The sequence below is a fragment of the Staurois parvus genome, unplaced genomic scaffold, assembly GCF_062004578.1.
Source record: "Staurois parvus isolate SC_StPar_1 unplaced genomic scaffold, SC_StPar_1.0 ptg000025l, whole genome shotgun sequence".
Lineage (NCBI taxonomy): Eukaryota > Metazoa > Chordata > Amphibia > Anura > Ranidae > Staurois > Staurois parvus.
The window spans coordinates 24,085,340-24,109,004 of NW_028317821.1; the positions used below are offsets into that span (position 1 = coordinate 24,085,340).

Below are 23,665 nucleotides of genomic sequence, written 5' to 3' on the forward strand. Positions count from 1 at the left end.
TAGATAGCATGGGGAAGGGTTAGAACCTCTGTCATGTTTTCTATGTTGCATGTGTACCCACTGGAGATAGTATTCCTCTCTTTTGTGGAGTTATTGTCCTTCACCAAGAGTGAGAAGAATTGTGGCCTTTGACAGTTCTCAGTTGGATAGCTCTCTCCACTGGGAGATTTGTTATCTATTTCTGTTCTGGGGAAAGCTGTAAAATGTTAGTTTTGCCTTTACTTTGTGACCTAGTAACAATGGTCACTTGGACAGCAACTAGCAGAACATCTCCCTAATTGGCACACAGACAGTAAAAAAACAAAGAGTTGTTATAACCAATGCACATTCTATACACAACTAAATACATTTTGGCTTCAGTTCTACTTTAAATCACTATGGGGTTGATTTCCTAAAGGCTAATAGACTATGCACTTTGCAAGTGCAGTTGAACTCATTTTTCCCAGAGCTTAATGAATGTGGTAAAGCTTTATTAATTTCCATCATCCAATCATGTGCAAGCAAAACTGCTGTTTTTTTTAATTTATTTTCCTTGCACCTGATTGGGTATTCTCTACAAAGTGAAGCTTCACCACATTCGTAAAGGAAAATGAGTGCAACTTCATTTCCAAAGTGGACATTTAGGAAATCAACCCCCATGTTTTCTGCAGTGCTTTAGCTGTTATCACTGTAGCCCCTATAATTACCATCAAGAATATATTGTACCTAGATCCTCAACCTTACCAAAAACCATTCAGAGTATGCATATGTATCACTAATGGCAGGTGGAAAATATTGAAAAGAAAATCTGAAATGGATAATTACACTGAACAATTAGATAGAGAACAAAGATTCAAGCAATACCAACTATTTCCATCATTATATTGCATTAAATCATTGTGTTATGGTGACCCTATAGAAGAGGCTTTGGGGGACCAGTTGCACAGATGGAGGGAGCATGCCAGAGAGAGTAATTTACTCCTTATTCCTCATCTTCGAGAGTTAATAAGCATGTAGCCCCTTGCAATGTGGGGGGAAGGGGGACTGCAAGGGTAGTTTTTTAGTAATTCACAGATTTGGGCTTTAAATATAATTTTTAAGTGCATTAACAACAGATTTTTGCTCTTCATTTCATTTGCACTATAGCAACAGCAGACAAGATAGTATCAGTGAGAGAACATAGATTTATTTGTAGGTCTCCTCCTTGTAACCTTGAGCAGCTCACATTATCTCTCATTGCCTCAGGCACTAAATATTTTATTACAAATTCAACAAGGAATAGCATGATTTATAGAATACACTATGCAAACCTAGGGGGTGTTTTCACTGTCTACAAAAGATAAAATACTTTAATAATTATTGTTATTGAAATTATTAATAAGAAAAAAAAAGATTTGTCTTTGCATTGCCAAACTCTATAACATTTAAAGTTAAAGATTCCATTAACGGTAAGGGAAAGGTCCAGCAAGTAGTTCTTTAGTGAATGGAGAGCTAATATGTATTGCTCTGTTTTCTTAATAAAGTACATACAGTATCACTGTGTCCTGATAGGTGGCAGTGTTGTGACATGATTTTGCATTTCAACCTTCGCATCCCTTTTCACTGACAAAGACAATAACATAACATTTTGAATTATTTTTATATGTGTAAGCAACAAGAATACTTGAATGCTATTCATTTTTATAATTTAAGAGAAACTTTAAATTATACCGCAGTTTGTATCCAAAATATAGCAATTTAGTAATAATCTGTATGTAATGAATTTAGTTTGCATACATTTACATATTTAAGTGTAACATAAAAATGGTAATGTTTTCTTTGCAATTATTACTTAAGATTATATTTGTCATAGCTTAAATGATATCAAACCATGTTTAGACATGTGTAATGTCAGGTAATAACATTTTTATTTCTATATGCTATATCTGCTAAAGTAGCAGACTTCCACTGACTAAAATAATGAGCAATGTCTATAGTTAATTATGGAGAATGATACATTAGGATACATTTTGCACATCTTTTTGAGTGTTTTGGATTTTTGTTTTTATGTAAACAGTATAGACTTTTTTCACAAGTTACCATTTATTTTTATCCAAAATGCAAGGTCCACTTTATGTGAACTCCAGCTCTTTGTTTTTAAAAAGCAGAAGAAAAACACTGCAGTGAGGAAAAATTGACATAGTATAGTTACATTTCCCTTTGCTTCTACCCCCAGTGCCAGGGCAAGGGTGATACTGTCCTTCTTCATTTAAGATCTGGGGAACATAGAATATTCAATATCTACCTGAGAAGATGCTCCTAGAACTATGGGGGGGGGGGGGTTTACTAAAGCTGCTGCAGTTAAATGCAACTGTCCATGGTAGCCAATCAGCTTCTACTTTCAACTTGTTCAATTGAGCTTTGGTAATATAACCGGGAAGCTGATTGGTTTCTAGGCAAGACTGCACCAGATTTTGCACTCTGCAGCTTTAGCGAACAATCCCCTGTGTTACAGGGTTTTCTCATGAGATTGTGATTGCTCAGTTTTCCTCTGGGACTGTGTCAACAGTAGGATAACATCAACCAGCTAGATGAATATATTCTTTTTTTATCCCCTACTTGAGATGAGCTCTTTGTTAGAGACAATTCCAACCGTTTGGCAATTCGCAGAACAACCTGGCCATATTTGGTCAGTTCGCCCACCAGTCATTTTGCAGTGGTAGCACTACTAGTGGCTGGCTGGGGATCTGACATTTTGTGGTTGAATTCATTTTTGAGACTATGGGTCACCATGTCAGTGGGTCAACATGGTGGGCAGTGGAACATTGTGCTTAACAAGGATCTACATTACTGGTTGATGCGAATGATGTTGGATTTACCTCAGGGGGCATTGCTTACTGTTTTATTTTTTCAAGCAAAGTACTTTGTTGTGGTATGAGTTTTTATTTACCTTTATTGGGGGAAAAGTATAATAAGGGCTAATGTGCCCTGTACTCATTACCCTCAGGGGTAGATATCTGGGAAGACCTTATTATAAAGGAAACTTCCAGATTCCAATAAGCATCCCCTGCAAACTTCAATATCCCTTAGGGAGACAGGATGTGAGAATGAGGCCCTTGTCCCCTCAAGATGGGAACAAGGTACCTTGCAAGGAGGAGGCTTTCTTGAAAGGCAGGTGGCCTGGTATGCTTCAAGAAGAAGCATACTCATTGCCATCACTTTCCTAACCATCCAGTCTACATGCCTGGATTGAAATTGTAAGAGAAAGTACAACATGAGAAAATGGGAAAGAGGGAAATAGGAAAGGCAGCATAGGATTCTCCCTAGAATTCATGCCCAACCCGTATCCAGGCATGCAACCTGGTTACCAGGAAAAGCAGGGCAGCCCCTCATTTCCTGAATCATACCAGGTCACATGTATTTCAACACTGAGAGGGTACCTTGCAAGGGGAACTGTAAAACTTCTCCCCTTTCAAGGCAACTTGTATTCAGGTTGATAGAACAAGGGTTTCCCCAGGGTCATATCTGGCCCCCCAAAATGTAGAGTTATCTGAATCTGCAAGCTATTTTATAATTAGAGGTCCACAAATATCTAGTCCCTCAGGGGAATGAGTACAGGGTACATTAGTATCCCTTATTACTCATTACCAAAAAAATAAAAAACAAATGAAGACACCAACACCATGATGAAGTTTTTGACATTTTGGGGGGAATAAGTAAAGTATATTAATGTGCCACTTACTTATTCCCCTAGGGAGCAGATATATGGGGTGCCCCTTTCTATAAAAGGAGCTTCCAAATTCTGATAAGGCCCCACTATAACATCCCACATCCTCTTGAGGAGTGAATGCGGGAATAAGGCCCTTGTCCCCTCAACATTTTTAGTGTTACTTTTAAAGGGTTACATTTTACTGTTCTATAACTTCATATGTAGCTTTAAGGCATCCCCAAACATGGCATACAAAGGATTTGTGTCTTTTCATTGTTGCCATTTAAGCTGCACTACCTTAAAGATATTCTCTCCACTGAACAGTGTTTTTTTTTAGTTTTTTTTTTCAGTTTTTTGCTTTGGTACCCATTCTTTATGCTACCCATGCCCTTTTAACCAAACTATTTAAATTAGCTTTGAAAAAGGTCACAGAAATCACAAAATTCTCTTCCCATAGACTTCAGTAGGGTTTGGCTCTACTTTTGGGGTCCAAGGATTCTTGCAGGATTCAGAGAACCTCCTGTGAACTGAACTTTGGCTGATTCACTGTTACCTAGACAGGACAAACGGAACGCCTCATATGATTTTGTTTCCTACTCTTTAACCCTACCTTAACCCAAAAAGGCATATTACATCCATTACCAAACATAGCAACTTGCCACTCAATGCTGATAATAATATTTACAACATTCCTTGGTTCTTTCTTACCTCCACTGCTCCTCCTCCTTTGGCAATCTCATTCTACATATCCACACCACTGTAATGTGATTTCAGCCTAATGACAAACAGCAGTGCACATTTCACCAAAAGTGACTGATTTCTCCATAAATGTGTAGAACTTTCTGCCACACTATATCATTTATATAATATAAAGATCCAATCTAGGGTCCGGAATTATATTGTTTTTATGCATGTCCCTCTATATAAATGACATGTTTTCCTGAGTTTTTATTAATCCAACTTACATGTGGCACAGTGTCGCAAATCTTAGTGCATAATTACTATTTATTAGTGTCAACGTAATTTCATTACAACACGGGCCTACCTCTGAGATAAGTCTGTAAATATGGGTAGGTCATGACAGTGATATTAGGGCCCAGCATATACGTGGGGTTGGCATACCTATTAGCTTATTTAGTGAGGAAACCTCAGTGAAGGAGGTGGAATTTATGAAACAATGGTGGGCCTACTCTTTGAATGACTTACAACACATGTAAACCCATTTTTTGCTGAAGCACTGTGTTATTATAAACAATTGCCATGGTTTTATCGAAATACTTGTTTTCACCTTTTGACTATCCTTTGTTTCAACTTAGTGCTTCTGACCTGCAGCCTCTTTGTAGTCACCATGATGGCTGTATGGTATTTCTCTGGGCAGATATCCTGATAGTGACATGAGCCCCAAGCATATGTAATGTGTAAATATTTGGTCTCTACTAATTTCACAGGGTGATGGTGCAAGAGCAAAACTGGGAGACAGGGCATAGAACTGTCACCCTAAAAAGGAAGTGCATGAAAAAGGACCCTCATTGCAGGATCATCAGATATATTTAAATGAAATATATTTTTAAAAAAAGATATTTAATTAAACAAATAAAATTGCATTATCACTTTGAAGTTCATCATGGGTAATGAGCTGGGGCGGACTGACCATTTGGAAACTCGGGCACTTCCCGAGGGCCTGGGGTCAGTAGGGGGCCCCATGAGATGCCCCTGGTACCTTTATCATAGGCTTTTTTGAGTTTGGGCAAGGACACAGGGGCCCCATGATCTCCTATTGCCCGGGGGCCCCGTGAGTTGTCAGTCCACCCCTGGTAATGAGATTTTTATAACTAGGTTTACATACATGGGCAGCACAGTGGCTAGATGGTTAGTACTTCCACCTAGCAGCAATAGGGTCACCAGTTTGAATCACTACAACCACTGCAACAGCTGCATAGAGTTTGTATGTTCTCCGTGTGCCTCAATGGGTTTCCTCCCACTTTCTAAAGACATGCTGTTGAGTAAATTTGCTATTCATTGCCCTACAATGTGTATGTATGAATGTGAGTTAGGGACTTTAGACTGTAGGCTCCTTGAGAGCAGGGACTGATGTGAGTGCAATATATATAAATGTAAAGTGCAGTGTAAATTGATGGTGTTATATAAGTACCTGTAATAACTAAATATATTGGAACCAGAACATGCATATAGGTAGTGAGTTTATTAGCTGTATACTTATTTGTATCAGTGATTTATTCAGCAGTGATATAGAGATGAGAGGAAAGCCCCAAAGCTTACAGTTCTAAAAACAAGACAGCAATGAAAGTTCCATATTTCTTTGCTGTTAGGTTTCTTTTAAGAATGCATGCTTATATAATCTAGGACAGGTACTTGAAAAACATGAATAACTTCAGTTATTTTAAAACAGTTGAGTTTAAATAATCCAAATGATAAAAGTATTTTCTTATTGACATTATAGCAATAATCATATTCTGTGTGGTCAAGAAATCCTTTATAAGAAACACAGACATATATACAGACTAGTTCAATAAGGGCAATGGTTGTGCAAAGTGCAGTAAATCACAGGAACATCAGAATTCATCTTTTTACTGATCGACTACAAAAATCTCGGCTCTGGGTTGCTGCACTACATGCATGATTAAAGAACTTTGCATTGCCTCACTGAATAAGTCTGGTCTTTGACAACATTTTACATGCAGCTTTCATCAAAACTTTATATTACCATTTTTGTCCAGTAAATGCAGTGATTGCTGTTCTCATTTCTGATTAATACATGATTTGCATAAGTTGCTATTTTCTCTCTCTTTTAGCACTTGGGGATACTGCTTCTGGTACTCTATATCCCATTACGTTATAGCTGGCAATGGACTACACTGTAAATCAAAAGGCAACACTAAAAGCTTTTAGTGCACTAAGGTAGTGCTAAATGTGCAGTTTCCTGCATATATGCACATTGTAGAATGGGACTTATTTATTGGAAGCTGGAATGCATCCTATAAGCAAATTTATTCACTGCTAGCTAGGGAGTAACTACTTATTAAAAGGCAGACAGAAGCTGTACGTTAAAAGCAGATGAGGCACACAGAATTATGTGCATAATTTAGTATTTTACACTTGCAAAAACATAACAATTTAGTTGATACCCTTTCTATTTTAAAGCTCAGTTTGGAGAGGACTATGAACCTGAGAGGTGATATTTATTAGCAATCTGACCACCATGTAATCTATTATTCCCCCAATTTGCACCTATGTTTGTTCATGTGTATGCAAACCATAGATGTCACTAGCACCTCTCTTGCCTTGGGGAAATAAAAAAAAAAAGCTAACGGTCTTGGCCAGTGGTCTTTTCCTCCATTTTTTATGATGACATTCAGAGACGTCCATGGCAAACTGGTTTTCCAATGTTTAAAAGTTTTCCTTGAAAATCACTTACTGGGTAAATTTTTGGTACCTTGGTTTATGAATGGGACCTTTCACAAATTAGAGTCACTCTAACTATTTCTGAGTCACTCTAGAGTCACACAAAGTTCACTCATTTGTTCAGTTATATGGTTCTGTATAGTATAACTTTAGTAACTAAATGGACTAGCCTAAAACATTATAGTCATTGCTAGAATATCATTGCATGTTTGTATGTGCTGTAAATCAAGGAAGCGCAAGATTTTCTGGTATTTTTTCTGAGGATTACATGCAAATTTTGTATATGTGGCTGTATGTTACTTATGAATATTTAGGTATATAGTTTTCTTACTTAGGTTTTTGGTACTAATATACCGAATGATGTAGTTATGGACATCAGCATCAGCAAATATGGAATATGGATAGGGAGAAAGGAGAAATAAAATTGGGTGGGTAGAAAGATATTAAAGTAAACATTAAAATCTCATACCATGTGATTGAGTGCCGTAAAGTATTGCATTGCAATTATTCAGTTATCCACCTTACTTTTGCCATGCATTGAATTTTATGAAAATTAAGCCTGGCAATAAGTTCTTTATTAAATCACAACTTGTTCTTCTTTTTTCAAATATGTCCCTTTATTTATAATTTGACTAATTTTGGCTTTTACTGCATATTGATTTGTGGGGAATACACTGCAAAAGTAGGTTTGAAAAAATAAAATGTACCGTATTTAAGTATCTTAAAAAGTATATTTTGCTTTGTTTGTTTTGGAAGGTTTAGAAACTTGTTCAGGCTTTTACTGCTCTCTAGGTCTCTGCTGGAGAGATTCAACCACTCTAATTGATCAATGTCACTAGAACAGCAAGTAATAGGAAATACAATTTTATAGTAGTCACCAGAACAGGAATAAAGAGAAAGAATTCCAATGAGGATACCTGTTCAGCTTACAATTGTCTATGTGGGGATTTACTCTTACATTGGAGGGATTTCCGATCACTTTACGCAAGGTTTTGGTATTCTAGTAAAGACCAACTGTTCTACAAAGGTGCCTTTACATTGTTTGATGCATAACATTACTTAAATCAGTTAAATGATCATGTTATTAGATAATTCCAGCTTGAGTTGTGTATGTGCTGAGGCATATGTATTATCTACATTCCTGGGGGAATTGACTTACAGTATGCATAAAACAAATGACAGGCTCCAAGTGGAAAATTATATGTATACATTTCCTGAAGAGAAAATAACTTACAATGAACTCATTGGTGATTTCTAGAGTTTAGTTTCAGATTCTTTTATTAAGTAAATAATTTTCTTTCATCATATTCATTATGTTAGATTGATTCATTTTCGGAATTAGTTTCATATATTTGGATTCGTTTTGTAAATTTGTTGTTCATAACAATACAGAGTGTGACACATAATATTGAACTCAATAACGTCTGAAGTCACAAACCAATGAATCAAACTGAATTTGTTATCGTCATTATAATTTTTTTATTTCAGATTTGGTGGAATTCATTGTTATTGTGATTCGGAGATTAAGGTGCTTCTGAATAATGAAAATTTTGTCTAAATTTAGTTTTGTAAGAAAAAAAAAATTGCACATGTCTATAGATTTCGTAATTTGCTCAATTGCTTGTTTTATGGTATAAAATATAACACATAGTGATAGTTTTACTTTTTAGAAAAATATAAATAGTGATGCATACTGAGTTTACACACATGTCCTTCCTATTTTTAACACATCTTTAGCCAACAAAGGTAGGTAACCACTTTGATAAAGAATAATGTAGAGTAACTCTGTGCTACTTTAAAAAATGTCTAACATAAAAACAGTGCTGGCAAGTACCTGTGTTAGTTTTAATTTTATACCTGTGCCCTTTTGGAGCCCAATGAACTGTAATTTTAATCCCAGACATAGGGCATCGATGTCTGTCCAAGTCAAGATTAATATATGCTCCACCTGGCACTAGATCTCCTTGAGAGTATTAATGGATTTCCATAATTGTTTTTATTTATTTATAAGTTTAAAGTTTTAACTAATGTTTTGGTAGCTAATAGACCCTAAACCCTAGTTCACACCAGTGCAGCATGTCATGTGATTTGACAGTTTCAAATTGCATGAGAAGTCGCACCCTATTGTCTGCAATGGAACCATTCAAATTGGTGCGACTCCGATTTGTGATGCTGTACTGATTAAAGGTTCCTGCGTTATTTTTTCCAATTTCAGGTGCGACTTGCACAGACGGCTGTGCATGAAGTCTCACTGAAGTCTCACCTAAAGTCTCACTGACATGTGGCTTTGAAATTGTGTGAATTCAAGTGAAGTTGCACAATTTCAAAGTTGGATTCAGTGTGAATTGACAGCAAATTTGTCCTGCGGCATATGAGCTCAACAATGACCACACCGCACGATGCTATATAAAACAGATCACTAAAGCAAGTAAGTTTGTAACAGCTAGCACTTTCCATAGATTCATAATAGCAAACACTACCATCTTTAATTGCTGGTAAGATGTTCCATCTCCACTGGACCATTACATTTTGATTTGATATGCAAGCTAATCGTTAAAAAAAGGCAGACATTGACTTTTAAAACTCAGTATTAGCAGTAGAGACAAGAACTTCTTCATTTTACAATTTTGTAAAAAAAAAAAAGTATAAAAAATAATGCATGGGATCTTTGCACTTTAACTGTAGCACGCTGAGTTTCCCTCTAACAATCTGACAGTGTATACCAGTGATGGAGACATGGCTTAATTCAAGATAATTACTCAATTGCCCAACGGAATTTTCTAATAATTATTAGTGCTCACTCCAATTTGCCCCATTAAAATAACAGGAGTGACTACCATGTGGTTGTTAGGTGGCATTCAAGCATTTATTATTGTCTTATTATTGGCTACTTTGTGAGTTGTTTATTAGCATTTAGGACCACTTTATTAACACTTACTAAAAGCTTACCAAATGCCAGAAAATGCTACAAACATTTGGTTAGCAAATATATAAGCCATCAGAAACTATCCTAAATCAGTTGATATCAATCAGTAGTAGAAGTAACAGAACCACAGGATTCTGGTAAGCTTTTACAAAACACTTCTATGTATTTACAAGGGACTGTTGTGCCTACAATGCATTGTTTGCAACCACAATTAAACTTCAGTTTGAGCATTGGACCTGAACAATGGTAAACTCCCAGAATTTTATAATTTGGTCCCCATTACCAAGGATCATAAAAGAATCATTTAAATAGGGGCTGACAGATATTGTTTGGGAGATTCCCCTCACTTCCTGAGTGCTGAGGGAAAGTAAAACGGGAAGCAAAACATGACATATGTTCTCATTAAAGCTGGCCATACACCGGACTGGACAAATTTCGATCGCAGCTTGGACTCCTTTACTCAACAGAAGTCAATCGTTTAAATGAATTCTGTCAAAGGGACATGTTGGAAAGTTTTCCATTGATCAACAGCTGCAACCAATCAATTGCAGCTGCTGATTAGTGCATTCTGACAATGGCGGGTGCCACTGTCAGACCTGATTCTTGTATCCACCTCGCTGGCTGAAAACTAACAGTGTATGGCCAGTTTAAAGGAAACTCTTGGTGTGTACTATATGTGTGTAATGTGTGTGTGTGTGTACTGTTATTTTAAAAAAAAGGTCACGATTTTTAAATAAACATTTCCGGTGATTTGGTAATTTTCATTACGCGGGATCAACCGATGCTTAGGGAATCAAAATGTGGAACCAGATTGGGTGAATTGCTAGCAAGAGAGCTTAATTATTCTATCATCTGTAATTGCAGTAGTTGAGATACACCACACTTCATCCTGCAATAGATTGATAGATATCATAAGTGGTGACTCCAAACCCCTTGAATCTTAACAAACTAATTAGACAATTGTGTCTTGTATTCGTGCTTCTAATACTGTGTAGGAAAATGAATTGTAATTGAAGTCAAATATTAACAGCAAGTTTAGGCTGTTCTTTTCATTTGAACATATATATTGGGCTTTTTACTCTAAATTTAAAAGATCAAAAAAGAGTAAACTGCAAATATATTTTATCCATATAGAGTATAACTGAACTGCTAGTAGGATCTACAAATATAACTGGTGCAAGTAATAAACTGACCAGCCTGTCTTTCTTTAGATATCTAAAGAATGCTCTAGCAGACCTTATATGAGCTTTGCACAGCCTGAATTTAGAGAGAACTTGTTAGGATAGAAATACGGGAGCTTCCACAGTTCACTTGGGTTTTAAGACTACACTGTCAGGTTACAAAAAAAACACAGGTGAAAGGTCCTTACAAGAGAATAGGTAATATACTCATTTTTTTCAGTGATCCCTGTCTCCTGCCTTCTCTCCTTTCCAGAGCTACTGCCTCCATCAGTCTCTAGAGCTGTTGACAACACTTGCCTGTTCCAATGTTACTGTCTCCTTAACATTTGACACTTTCAGAAGTGTTGGATGCCCACATTCCCTGCCATGTACCATGGCTCTGTCAAGGTCCTACCTTTTCCCAGAGGTTATGTTACTCCATGTGCTAGCATCCATCTTGGATTTCTGCTGAGCATGATGGGAATCTTTTATGCCTTCAGGTCTCTGAGGTCCATCCCCCAGAGGGGTGTGGCTGAGTACATATAAGCCTGGGATCTGCACATGCTCTTTGCACTTGTGTCTTGTGTCTTTGTCTTGCTACAGCTCTGTGTATACGCTCGTGACTCTTCTGGTATTCTGACTCGGCTTGTGACTAAGACCATTCTCTGCGTTTCCCTTTGATCTGACCTTCTGTTGCTGAACCCGGCCCGTGACCTGTGATTCTCTGTCTACTGTTCTGTACTGTTTTGTCCTGTTGTTATTGACCCGGCTTGTCTGACTACGCTATTGTCATTCTCACCAACTACACGCCATTGGCGGCGGCCATTACCGCAGCTGGGGTGTCTCGGGGGCCGCGACCTGGTCCCTGGTTGCGTCAAGTCCATCCCCACCATCAGGGGCCCTGGTGAAGGGCAGCCTGGGACTTAGACTCCGCGCCCTGAGGGACTTCAGTCTGTTGGTGGTGGTTGTCGTCAGCCAGTGCGTTACCCTGCCACTAGGCCTACCTGTCCGTTCCACAGCCCTGCCCTGACATTACACAAGTGCCATGAATCCTGACGGTGCAGGTACGCCTTCACTTCCTATGTTGGTTGCCAGACTGGATCAACAGGATCTCCTGTTGGATCAGTTTGCTCAGGCGTTGCAAACTCTGCTGGCACGCACCGCGCACCTTACTCCTGGTGTTATTAGGCCGGTTGTCACTCCGGTGGTCGCTCCCGCTGCTGTTCCGCTTGCTGTGCCTACCGCCGCGGCTGATGCGGCACCCGCGGTGTCCAGAGGTATGACCGGTTCAGCCCCTCTTCCACAGCGCTTTGGGGGTGAGCCGAGTCAGTGTCGTGGGTTCCTTAACCAGGTGGGGATTTACTTTGAATTAATCCCCTACGCTTTTCCGACTGAGAGGTCAAAGGTGGGTTTCCTCATCTCACTACTCTCAGACAAGGCCTTGGCCTGGGCGAATCCCTTATGGGAGAGGAATGACCCCGTGATTCACGAGTTTTCCGGTTTTGTCGATGCCTTCCGTAGGGTATTCGATGTACCGGCTCGCTCCGCCTCGGCTGCCAAGCTGCTCATGTCTATGCATCAGGGTTCACGGACCGTGGCCGAGTACGCCATAGAGTTTCGTACCCTGGCAGCAGAGGTGGGTTGGAACAATGAGGCTCTGGTGGCTGCGTTTTCTCAGGGTCTTTCTGATGCATTGAAGGACGAGATCGCAGCCAAGGAATTGCCTGTGGAGCTGGAAGCACTAATTTCCTTCCTGATCCTGATTGATACCAGGCTCAGGGAGAGGCCTTCACTCAAGGAACGCCTGCGGAGGCCTTCCAATCGACTGGCACCTGCGTTTTCTATCCCACCCATTCCTCCCTCTCCTCCCACGCCTCCTGGGGATAGATTGTCTGGTGGTGAGCCCATGCAGCTGGGGTTTGCTCGCCTTTCCGAGGGGGAGCGGGCCGCTCGGCGTCGGGAGGGTCGCTGCCTGTACTGTGGTCTTGGTGGGCACTTTCGGCAGTCCTGTCCGGTCCGTCCGGGAAACGCTCGCACCTGAGATCCTGTCGGGGACAGATCTTGGGTGGAGTCTCCTCGTCCCCGGCGTTCCGCAGAGATAAGCCACTGATCACCGTTGTCGTCTCTTGGGCGGAGGGCTCGGTGACGGCCCAGGCGTTGGTAGATTCTGGGGCTGGCGGGTTGTTTATGGACAGCTCGTTTGCTGCCCAGCACTCCATTCCCCTGCAGGCTCGAGTTACCCCATTGGTTCTCGAGGCGATAGATGGCAGGCCCCTGCAACCACCGCAGGTTACCCACGAGACTATGCCAGTTGAGGTAGCTATTGGGGCTGTTCACAGGGAGTTGGCCTGTTTCCAGGTGATTTCTTCTCCGCACTATTCGGTGGTTTTGGGGTATCCCTGGCTCCAGATGCACAATCCAACCTTCAATTGGCAAACTGCCGAGATTCTCTCGTGGTCTTCACAGTGTGGGGCCGGGTGCATCCGTGGGCCGGTTAAGGTGTTGTGTGCCTCCTCAGACTCTGCGTTGCCCACTGATTATGGGGAGTACCAGGACGTGTTTGATAAGGTACGCGCTGGTGCCTTACCTGCTCATCGTCCTTACGACTGCGCCATATCCTTGCAACCCGGTGCCACTCCTCCGCGTGGCAGGGTGTATCCTCTCTCGGTTGCGGAGAATAAGGCCATGGAGGAGTACGTTGCGGATGCGCTTTCCCGGGGGCACATTCGTAAGTCTACTTCCCCAGCAGGAGCGGGCTTTTTCTTTGTAAAGAAGAAGGGTGGTGAATTGAGGCCTTGCATCGATTATAGGGGTCTCAATCGAATCACCACTAAGAATGCCTACCCGATTCCCTTGATTACTGAGTTGTTCGACCGCCTTAAGGGGGCAACAGTCTTTACCAAACTTGACCTTAGGGCGGCGTACAACCTCGTACGGATCAAACAGGGGGATGAGTGGAAGACCGCGTTTAACACCAGAACCGGTCACTACGAATACCTGGTGATGCCCTTCGGGTTGTGTAACGCGCCCGCAGTTTTTCAGGAATTCATAAATGATGTCCTTCGTGACTTGTTGCAGCAGTGCGTGGTAGTTTACTTGGATGACATCCTGGTTTACTCTGCCTCCATGGAGTCCCATATCCAGGATGTCAAGCAGGTGCTGCAACGATTACGTGAGAACGAACTTTTTTGTAAACTTGAGAAGTGCGAATTCCATCGATCCCAAGTTGCCTTTTTAGGCTACATCATTTCTGCGGAGGGATTCTCCATGGACCCTCAGAAGGTTTCGGCAGTTCTGCAGTGGCCTCGTCCCAATGGCCTTCGGCCCATTCAGCGCTTTTTAGGTTTTGCCAACTACTATCGGAAATTCATCAGAAATTTCTCCACGCTGGCAAAACCTCTCTCAGACCTAACCAAGAAGGGCAGCAATCCTCACGAGTGGCCATCCGAGGCCATCGTAGCTTTTGAGGCTCTGAAATCCGCCTTCGCTTCGGCTCCGATACTGTCTCATCCCAATCCTGGATTGCCTTTCGTCCTTGAGGTTGATGCATCCGAGACAGGAGTAGGCGCTCTCCTGTCTCAACGTCGGTCGCCCGATGGACCCCTACTTCCCTGTGGGTTCTACTCCAGGAAGCTTTCCTCTGCAGAGTGCAACTACCAGATTGGAGATAGGGAGTTGTTGGCAATCATTCTGGCTCTCAAGGAATGGAGGCACCTGCTCGAGGGCTCCGCAGTTCCGGTCCTCATTCTTACCGATCATAAGAACCTGACTTATCTTTCGGAGGCCAAAAGATTGACACCCCGTCAAGCCAGATGGGCCTTGTTCTTGTCGCGGTTCAACTATGTGGTCTCCTATTTGCCTGGTTCCAAGAATGTCAGGGCTGATGCATTATCGCGGCAATACTCTGAGTTGTCCAGGGAGGACTCTGAGCCAACCTCGGTCATACCTCCGGATCATATCCTGGCTGCCATTCGTACCAGTCTGACTTCTCCCCTTGGGGAGCAGATTTTGGCGGCTCAAACTGACGCTCCTCCCGAGAGACCGGAGGGTAGATGTTTTGTACCCGAGGGGTTGCGCACCCGTCTGCTGCGTACCTACCATAACTCCAAAACTGCCGGGCATCCGGGGAGGAACCAGTTGTCTTGGGTCGTCTCTCGGTTGTTCTGGTGGCCAACTCTCCGTGCCGACATCGCCTCTTATGTAGCGGCATGTTCGATCTGTGCCCAGAATAAATCTCCACGGCATCTTCCAATGGGTCTTCTGCAACCCATTCCCAATGGGGAGCGTCCTTGGTCACACCTGGGCATGGACTTTATTGTAGACCTCCCTGTGTCTCGGGGTCATACGGTCATCCTCATGGTCGTCGATCGTTTTTCCAAAATGTGCCATTGTATTCCACTCAGGAAATTACCAACAGCGCAAGAACTGGCCACGGTCTTTTCCAGGGAGATTTTTCGCCTGCATGGGTTGCCCAAGGTGATTGTCTCGGACCGCGGGAGTCAGTTCGTGTCCAGATTCTGGCGCGCCTTCTGCTCCCAGTTGGGCATTAGTCTCTCCTTTTCTTCAGCCTACCACCCGCAGTCCAATGGGGCTGCGGAGCGTTCCAATCAGGCCTTAGAACAATTCCTTCGGTGTTATATCTCGGACCATCAGGACGATTGGGCCGATCTCCTGCCTTGGGCTGAGTTTGCCAGGAACTCAGCGGTCAACTCCTCCTCCGGGATGTCCCCCTTCATGGCCAACTATGGGTACCAACCCGCGGTATTACCTGAGAGGTTCTCACCACAGGACATTCCGGCTGTGGAGAACCATCTTGCTGCCCTGCGTTCTTCATGGGGGCAGATCCAGAGGGCTTTGAGGGACTCGGCTCAGCGTCAGAAGTTCCAGGCTGATCGCAGACGGTTGCCCGCTCCTTCATACCAGGTCGGCGATCGGGTGTGGTTGTCTACTCGTAACCTCAATCTTCGGGTGCCCACACCCAAACTAGCTCCCCGTTTTGTCGGTCCTTTTCGCATTCTCCGCAAGGTGAATCCGGTGGCCTATGCCCTTGCCCTTCCACCTGGGATGCGGATCTCCAATATCTTTCATGTATCACTGTTGAAACCTCTGATCTGCAATCGCTTCACTACCTCTCTGCCTCGGCCCCGTCCCATTCGGGTTGACGGTCATGAGGAGTATGAGGTGAGCCGGATCCTGGACTCTCGATTGGTGCGCGGCCGATTACAGTTCCTGGTTCATTGGCGCGGTTATGGTCCCGAGGAGCGTTCCTGGGTTCCTTCCGCGGATGTCCATGCTCCTGCCCTCCTCCGCGCGTTTCATACCCGCTTTCCTCGGAAACCTTTTGTTGAGCCGCGGAGGGGGAGGGGCCCTTGAGGAGGAGGTACTGTCAAGGTCCTACCTTTTCCCAGAGGTTATGTTACTCCATGTGCTAGCATCCATCTTGGATTTCTGCTGAGCATGATGGGAATCTTTTATGCCTTCAGGTCTCTGAGGTCCATCCCCCAGAGGGGTGTGGCTGAGTACATATAAGCCTGGGATCTGCACATGCTCTTTGCACTTGTGTCTTGTGTCTTTGTCTTGCTACAGCTCTGTGTATACGCTCGTGACTCTTCTGGTATTCTGACTCGGCTTGTGACTAAGACCATTCTCTGCGTTTCCCTTTGATCTGACCTTCTGTTGCTGAACCCGGCCCGTGACCTGTGATTCTCTGTCTACTGTTCTGTACTGTTTTGTCCTGTTGTTATTGACCCGGCTTGTCTGACTACGCTATTGTCATTCTCACCAACTACACGCCATTGGCGGCGGCCATTACCGCAGCTGGGGTGTCTCGGGGGCCGCGACCTGGTCCCTGGTTGCGTCAAGTCCATCCCCACCATCAGGGGCCCTGGTGAAGGGCAGCCTGGGACTTAGACTCCGCGCCCTGAGGGACTTCAGTCTGTTGGTGGTGGTTGTCGTCAGCCAGTGCGTTACCCTGCCACTAGGCCTACCTGTCCGTTCCACAGCCCTGCCCTGACAGGCTCCCTCCCCAAACCCTTACATCAATGCTGAGTTCTGTAGTGATACAGAGGTCAGAGGATAAAACCACAACTTGCAGAGGGGTATACTGGCATCCAACATTCCTGGAAATTTCATATTTTAAAGAGACTAGTGTACACAGTAACACTGGAATAAAGGGGAGGTAAGAAACATGGGTCAGTTGAGAGTTGAGTATAATTGCTCTTCTCTTGCAGGGACATCTTATTTTAGTATGACATGATCTCTTTGAAGGTGCAGCATGCTCCCATGCTGTCATCCTGACCCTATCTTCACTACTTAAAAATGTATTGACCTGGTCCAGGATAGTAGTTCACTAGGAAGTGCAACTAAGAAATAGGAACGGATGGGAGATCTCCCCAATGGGACACAGATGGCAAATAACATGTGGTTAATAACCGTCCCTAACTCTATCTAGAATGGAAAAAATTTAGAAACATATAATTAAATGAATACTTTTAAGTGAATATACAGTATATTAATAAAATGCTTACATTAAGTAACTTATGAAATCCTTTCCAAATTTATAAAGTTTCTCTTTATATTTCTAGTTTGCTGTACTCTTTGTGGGGAGAGAGAATGTGTGATTATAGCTGATGTCTTTGTCCAAAAGCTGAACTGGAGTCTGTTAACTGACAATTGTTAGACTTCTTTAGCCTGACATGGCTGATAGCATGTAACACTAACTCTACAGCAAATGTAAATGTAAATGTCAAGCAAATGCACGTACTAAAATACTGGTGTAATAGTTGTAATATAAGTGTGCATGGATTACAGATCCTTTAAATCAGAGTATGAAAAAATTGTCTTTTTTGAATGTCCATACCTACCAAGAATGGACAAAGCTTAGTTGTAATGTGTACAGTGTGTCAGGTTTCTTTTTTGTAAAGCAAAACACCCAGATGAAGAAAGCCATGCACAGTGTGAAATTGCATAGTAATTAAAACAATCAATGTTCACAGCATAGTAAAAGCTAGTCTCAATCTGAAAAGCACTTCCTTGAATAAGCATTGTTAAAATGCCATCAGTACACCTGACACATAATAAGACTGTCAAGCTAGAATTGGCATTCACATAAATAAGAATTATTGTTCCGGTATATTGAACTCTAACAGAAAAAAAAGAATAATGTGATATTTAGAAAGGTCAGATGTTAGCAGAACCTGCATATTACATGAATCATGAAAGCAATTGTCCTTTTGTATCATATTTAGCATACAGGTAATCAAGTACTTTGTAGGAGCATGCTCTTGGTATCTTAAATGATTACACTGTCTGCTGCAAACCAAACAATAAAGAATTAAAAGCTCACATATATGAATTGTTCTTTAATATCACTGATAAAGAATCTTTGGAGAAATGTGAAAAGAGTTTATCCTGTAGGTTCAGCTCTTGCTTAGTTCCACTGATTACTGGATCATTCATCTAGCATCCAGAGTACTCACTCAGTCAATTAAATCTCTTATTGTATCTGATTTGTCAGTGTCAATGTCATTGTTAATCTCTTAAATCCACATCAGCTCTGAAGCCTAAATATTGCTTTTTCTTTCTGTGAAATGAAGTGGCTGGAAAATGCCACTACAAACATAAAACAGACTTCCATAAACATCAGTAGAGCCTTGCTTTTTTTTCTACATAATTACAACCCTGGAAATTCTGTGTAGCTATATATATATAAAAAGGTGTAAAATGCATCTATTGGTTTCTCATCTCTCCATCCAATATGCTTCATTGCTTGTATCCATCTGCTGTGAATTCCTCGAAAGGTGAACAAGCCTACTTCAACTTGCATGAGAACTTAAATAACTTATTACCTTGTAAATGTCAAATTATCACCAAGTCAGCCAGCATGTCATATTTATTGCTCATAATACATGCTCCATCACATCATACAAAATGTTATGTTTTTCTACACCACTGACCATTTATTAACATAGCCTGTAGGTTCAAGGAAGCAGCATTTTTCAATAAGCTAAATCAGAAAACAATTTTGCAAATGTACTTCTTTTTTAATCAAGTGGGATTGAAATGAATACTATACTGGCATGCAGATAAACCTATTTAAAACAGCAGCAGAAAACTGCAAAATGCTATAGCTGCTAAGTCTCCCTAGTACTAAAGCACTGGGATGTGCCAGCATTTTCCCCTGCACGTTACACACACATCAGCTAGAATATCTAGGCGAAGACAAAAAAGAAAAGGCTCCCTTACCATGCACAGAGAGAAGCTATTCGTTCAGCTAGATCCAAGACTGCTGTATCCAGACGGGCAGCATGAGTGATCCTTGGGCCTCACACAAAAGCGAGATAATTGGCTCTCAATGAAGAGATGTAAACATCCATCATAATAGCAATGGTGCTGAAGCTGAAAGCTACCTCAGCTGTTCTAGCTACTCTGTGAGATGATGTCACAAACATCATCTCGGTGTACTCTCATTGGCTTTTGTTACCTGGAATAATATCTTAACCCTAAGCTTGCAGCACCATTTCAAAAGGCGGATCACTGCTATAGTGCTTGCATATCTGGAATGGGGAGTAGAATAACATTGAAATGAAGAGGCTCAGATAGCAGTACTGAAACTACCTAACAAAACACACACCATATTTTTAAATGTACAGCATAAAAAGATCTTTCCATGTATTCAAACTAATATTTTAGTTCATTTTTCCTTGTAATTTATGTTTTTAATTGTTATTCCTATTTGTATGGAAATGTCTGAAAAATGTAAGTCTTGACTTTTAATAGTTGTTTATGTATGGGAAGAACAAGCAATGAACAACAATGACTTTAGGAAGGAAATATAAGATTAAGGGGTATCAAGACAATATTTTTCACAATAGTTGATTTGCATGATTGCATTATTATTGTGAATTTGCATGCTGACATTGGTCTATAGATTAAGTGCCAATTCATACCACAAAAACATCCTGCAGATCTGTTCCAGCTGCGTTTCTGCATGCACTTTTTTTAACGCTTTTTTCATTCCAGTGTATTTTTTATGCTTTTTTTTAATATGTGTTTCTACATGAGTTCCAGATGCTTTTTCCCTCCTTTTTTGGGGTCTTTTTATTTGAAAAATCTTTATTTTCATCAAGACAATGATTTTCCTTTGCTTCCTGTTTTTTTTCCACTGTACTGGGGTCAGGTGCTTTTTTGATGTGCTTTTGATTATTTTTACTGCATTCCAGTACAGTTCTGTGCAGGAAAAAAGAATCATGTTGTACTTTTTTCTGGAACTAAAAAGCATTGGAATGCACTGCGCTGGTGTGAGCCATGCCATTGGAACCCATATAACCTTCTTTCCATGCTTTTTTGCAATATAGTGTAGGATATAATGGGAAATTTATTAAAGTGTAGTGAAATAAATTATGTGAACCTGTTTTCACTTTAACCACTTACCTACCGAGCACTTTTACCCCCTCCCTGCCCAGGCCATTTTTCAGCTTTCAGCGCTGTTGCACTTTGAACGACAATTACGCAGTCATGCAACACTGTATCCAAAATACATTTTTATTTTTTTTCAGACAAATAGAGCTTTCTTTTGGTGACATTTAATTGCCACTGGGGTTTTTATTTTTTGCACAATAAACATAAAAGAGCAAACAATTAAAAAAAAAAAGGTTTTCTTTGTTACTATTATAAAAGTTTGCAAACAGGTAATTTTTCTCCTTCACGGATGTGCGCTGATGAGGCTGCACTAATAGGCAGCACTGATGGGCACTGATGAGGTGGCACTGATAGGTAGCAGTGATGGGCACTGATTGGCTGCACTGCTGAGGCAGCACTGGTGGGCATTGATGAAGAGGCACTGATGATGCTGCACTGATATACAACAATGATGGGCACTGATAGGCGGCACTGATGGGTGGCACTGACTGGCAGCAATGACTGACAGCATTGACTGGCAGCACTGATGGCACTGATTGGAGGCACTGATGAGCTGCACTGATGGGTGGCACTGATGTGTGGCACTGATGGGCGGCACTGATAATCAGGGTACCGATTATCAGTGCAGATCTCCTCTGTCACATTTGCCAGTTATCAACAGTACTTTCCTCATGCTGTGAGAGCGTGAGGAAAGTGCAGCCGATAACCGCCAACTGTATTTACTTTGTGATCTGCTACTGTATGTCATTAGACACCGCTGATCACGTGTTAAAAGACCACTGTGATTGGCTTTTTATCTTGTCATGTGATCAGCTGTGCCGGGTCACAGCACTCACTGACATGCTGCTGGGGGTGCGCAGGGGGCACGTTCTGGGAGGATGTCTACGGATGCCCTCCCAAAACTGGACAACTGGGCTGTAGCCGTCGTTTGGTTATAGTGCAGTTGTCAAGTGGTTAAACATTGAGTCTTAATGTGGTAGTAAACTCCGCTTTTGAACTTGTACCTACAGGTGAGCCTAAAATAAGTCTTACCTGTAGGTGCAGTGAATATCTCCAAAACTTGCAGTTTTTAGGAAATATTCACAATGGAAGCATCTGGGGATATCACGGCTTATGTGCACCGTGCTTTAAATTGACAGCACACTGAGTATGTGTGTCAGGGTATGTCAAATGACCAGAGCTCACAAACCTGGAAGGAAGGTGAAGGTGAAGGTGGAAGCCCTCTCAACAGTGACAGCACTCCACTGGAGTGCTTCAGTTTAAGGCAATTCTGCGGTGCATACTAGCACATTATGGCTTAAACCACCCGAGTCCGACATTTTTTATTCATAGAGTTTACTACCATTTTAAGCATAAGCTACTATTTATTTGATTTTTTTTTTATAATTTCCTATAACTCATATAGTTTCTGTTTATTACACAATCAGGATTTTAAGTTTAAAACAAGTGCATACATCAAACAGAAATACTTTTTATTATTCTGTAGGTGCAATTTGATTTGTCTAATAAGTGCAATTTGATTGGTTGCTGTGGAATTCTGCATTTTGAAACTTATTGGGGTTTAATAACTAAAACTGCATGGTGTAAAATCTGATGGAATTCTGCATTGAAACCAATCAGCTTTCAGGTTTTATTGTCGAAACCTAATTGAACAAGCTGAGGTTAGAAGCTGATTGGCCACGAAATCCTCCTCACAGAATATTGTAGCTTTGGAAACCAATTATAAAGTTTTATGCCGTTGGTATTTGGTCCCAGCGAGAATTGCAAAATACACTCCAAATTATTCCCCCACATGCTTTAGAGGCTGTGTGGACCTAGGAACACATTACCATATCTGGTGGGACTGCCCAATCACTCAAACCTTCTGGACTAACGTCTTCAGCATACTATCCAAACTTAGCGCTAACACGCTTCAACCAAATCCGATAACAGCTCTACTCAACCTGCGCCCTCCTGGCGTAACCAATTCGCAATTTAAACTCATTCTACAAGTTACCACAGCAGCCAAGTAGGTCATAGCAAAGTCCTGGAAATCTTCCTCTTTAACCTCCTTAGCGGTATGATTATTTCAGATTTTTGGTGCTGAAAGCAGTACCATTATTTTGCATGGAAATATGTAGTTTTTTTATTGTAGGCTGTAATTTTTAGGAATAACTCACTGAAATCTGTCCGAACAAGAGTCTATTAAACATCCCGGGTATGATAAAATTTGAAACACAAAATCATAAATTAAAATTTAATAAATAATCATAACGTATAATAATATCATAATAATACATTTAATTCAATAATATAATCAAACCAAAAACACTGAAATTTGAAATATAGCGCCAAGTTCGCACATCACTGAGCAAAGTCGCAAAATCGTTTTCAGTGTCTGATGACGAATTTCCCCACAAATCATTATCACTCAATTCTGCAAGTGGTTCTGATTTACTATCGCTGTTCTCTAGCTGGTCTAAAACCGCTTTTGACCTAAAGGGACGCTTTTTGGACGCCATGGACTTTTCTAAGTTTCCAGGCAGAAAGAACAGTCAAAATGCAGACAGGGGAATGGACAAAGCACTAGGGACAAAATGTATGTGAAATGGTTTGAAACAGCAATGTTTTACTATGTAAAATTCATTTAGAAAAAAATGACATTTTTAAAATTTTCAAATTTCCCGCCATCCAGAGGACAGAGGAGATGGCCCAGGGACGCTGCAGGGGACACATCGCGGGAGTGCAGGACAAGGTAAGCTCTGCAGGGAATCCCTATGCAGCGCCGCATGGTAAGCCCGAGTTTAGCTCGGGGTTACCGCTTTTGTTACTGAAATTTTACCCCGAGCTACACTCGGGAATACCGCCAGGGAGGTTAAGCATTGCTACTGTTAAGAATAGAGTTACTCAAGCTATGATTCACGCTAAGGTGGAAGCTACAATCCTAGACACTATCCCTAAATTCTTGAGTGTTTGGAACCCCTGGGTAGAGTGTTTCCTTCCGCTAAATTTTGACTAATCACTTCTTCGCCCATGATATGCAAACTATACATACTCTGCATTATTCTGGTGCCATTTCCTACCGCATTC

General features: G+C 41.4%; 1 protein-coding gene across 1 annotated transcript in view; it reads right to left on the minus strand.

Moving 5' to 3' along the window:
• The window catches only part of MGAT4C (MGAT4 family member C), a 156,804-nt gene extending 137,076 nt beyond the window's left edge, over positions 1 to 19,728 (minus strand). Inside the window, exon 1 of the mRNA XM_089652410.1 lies at positions 19,421 to 19,728. The gene's annotated coding sequence lies outside the window, so the exon portion shown is untranslated. The remainder of the gene's footprint in view (positions 1 to 19,420) is intronic.
• Between the last annotated feature and the right edge of the window lie 3,937 nt (positions 19,729 to 23,665).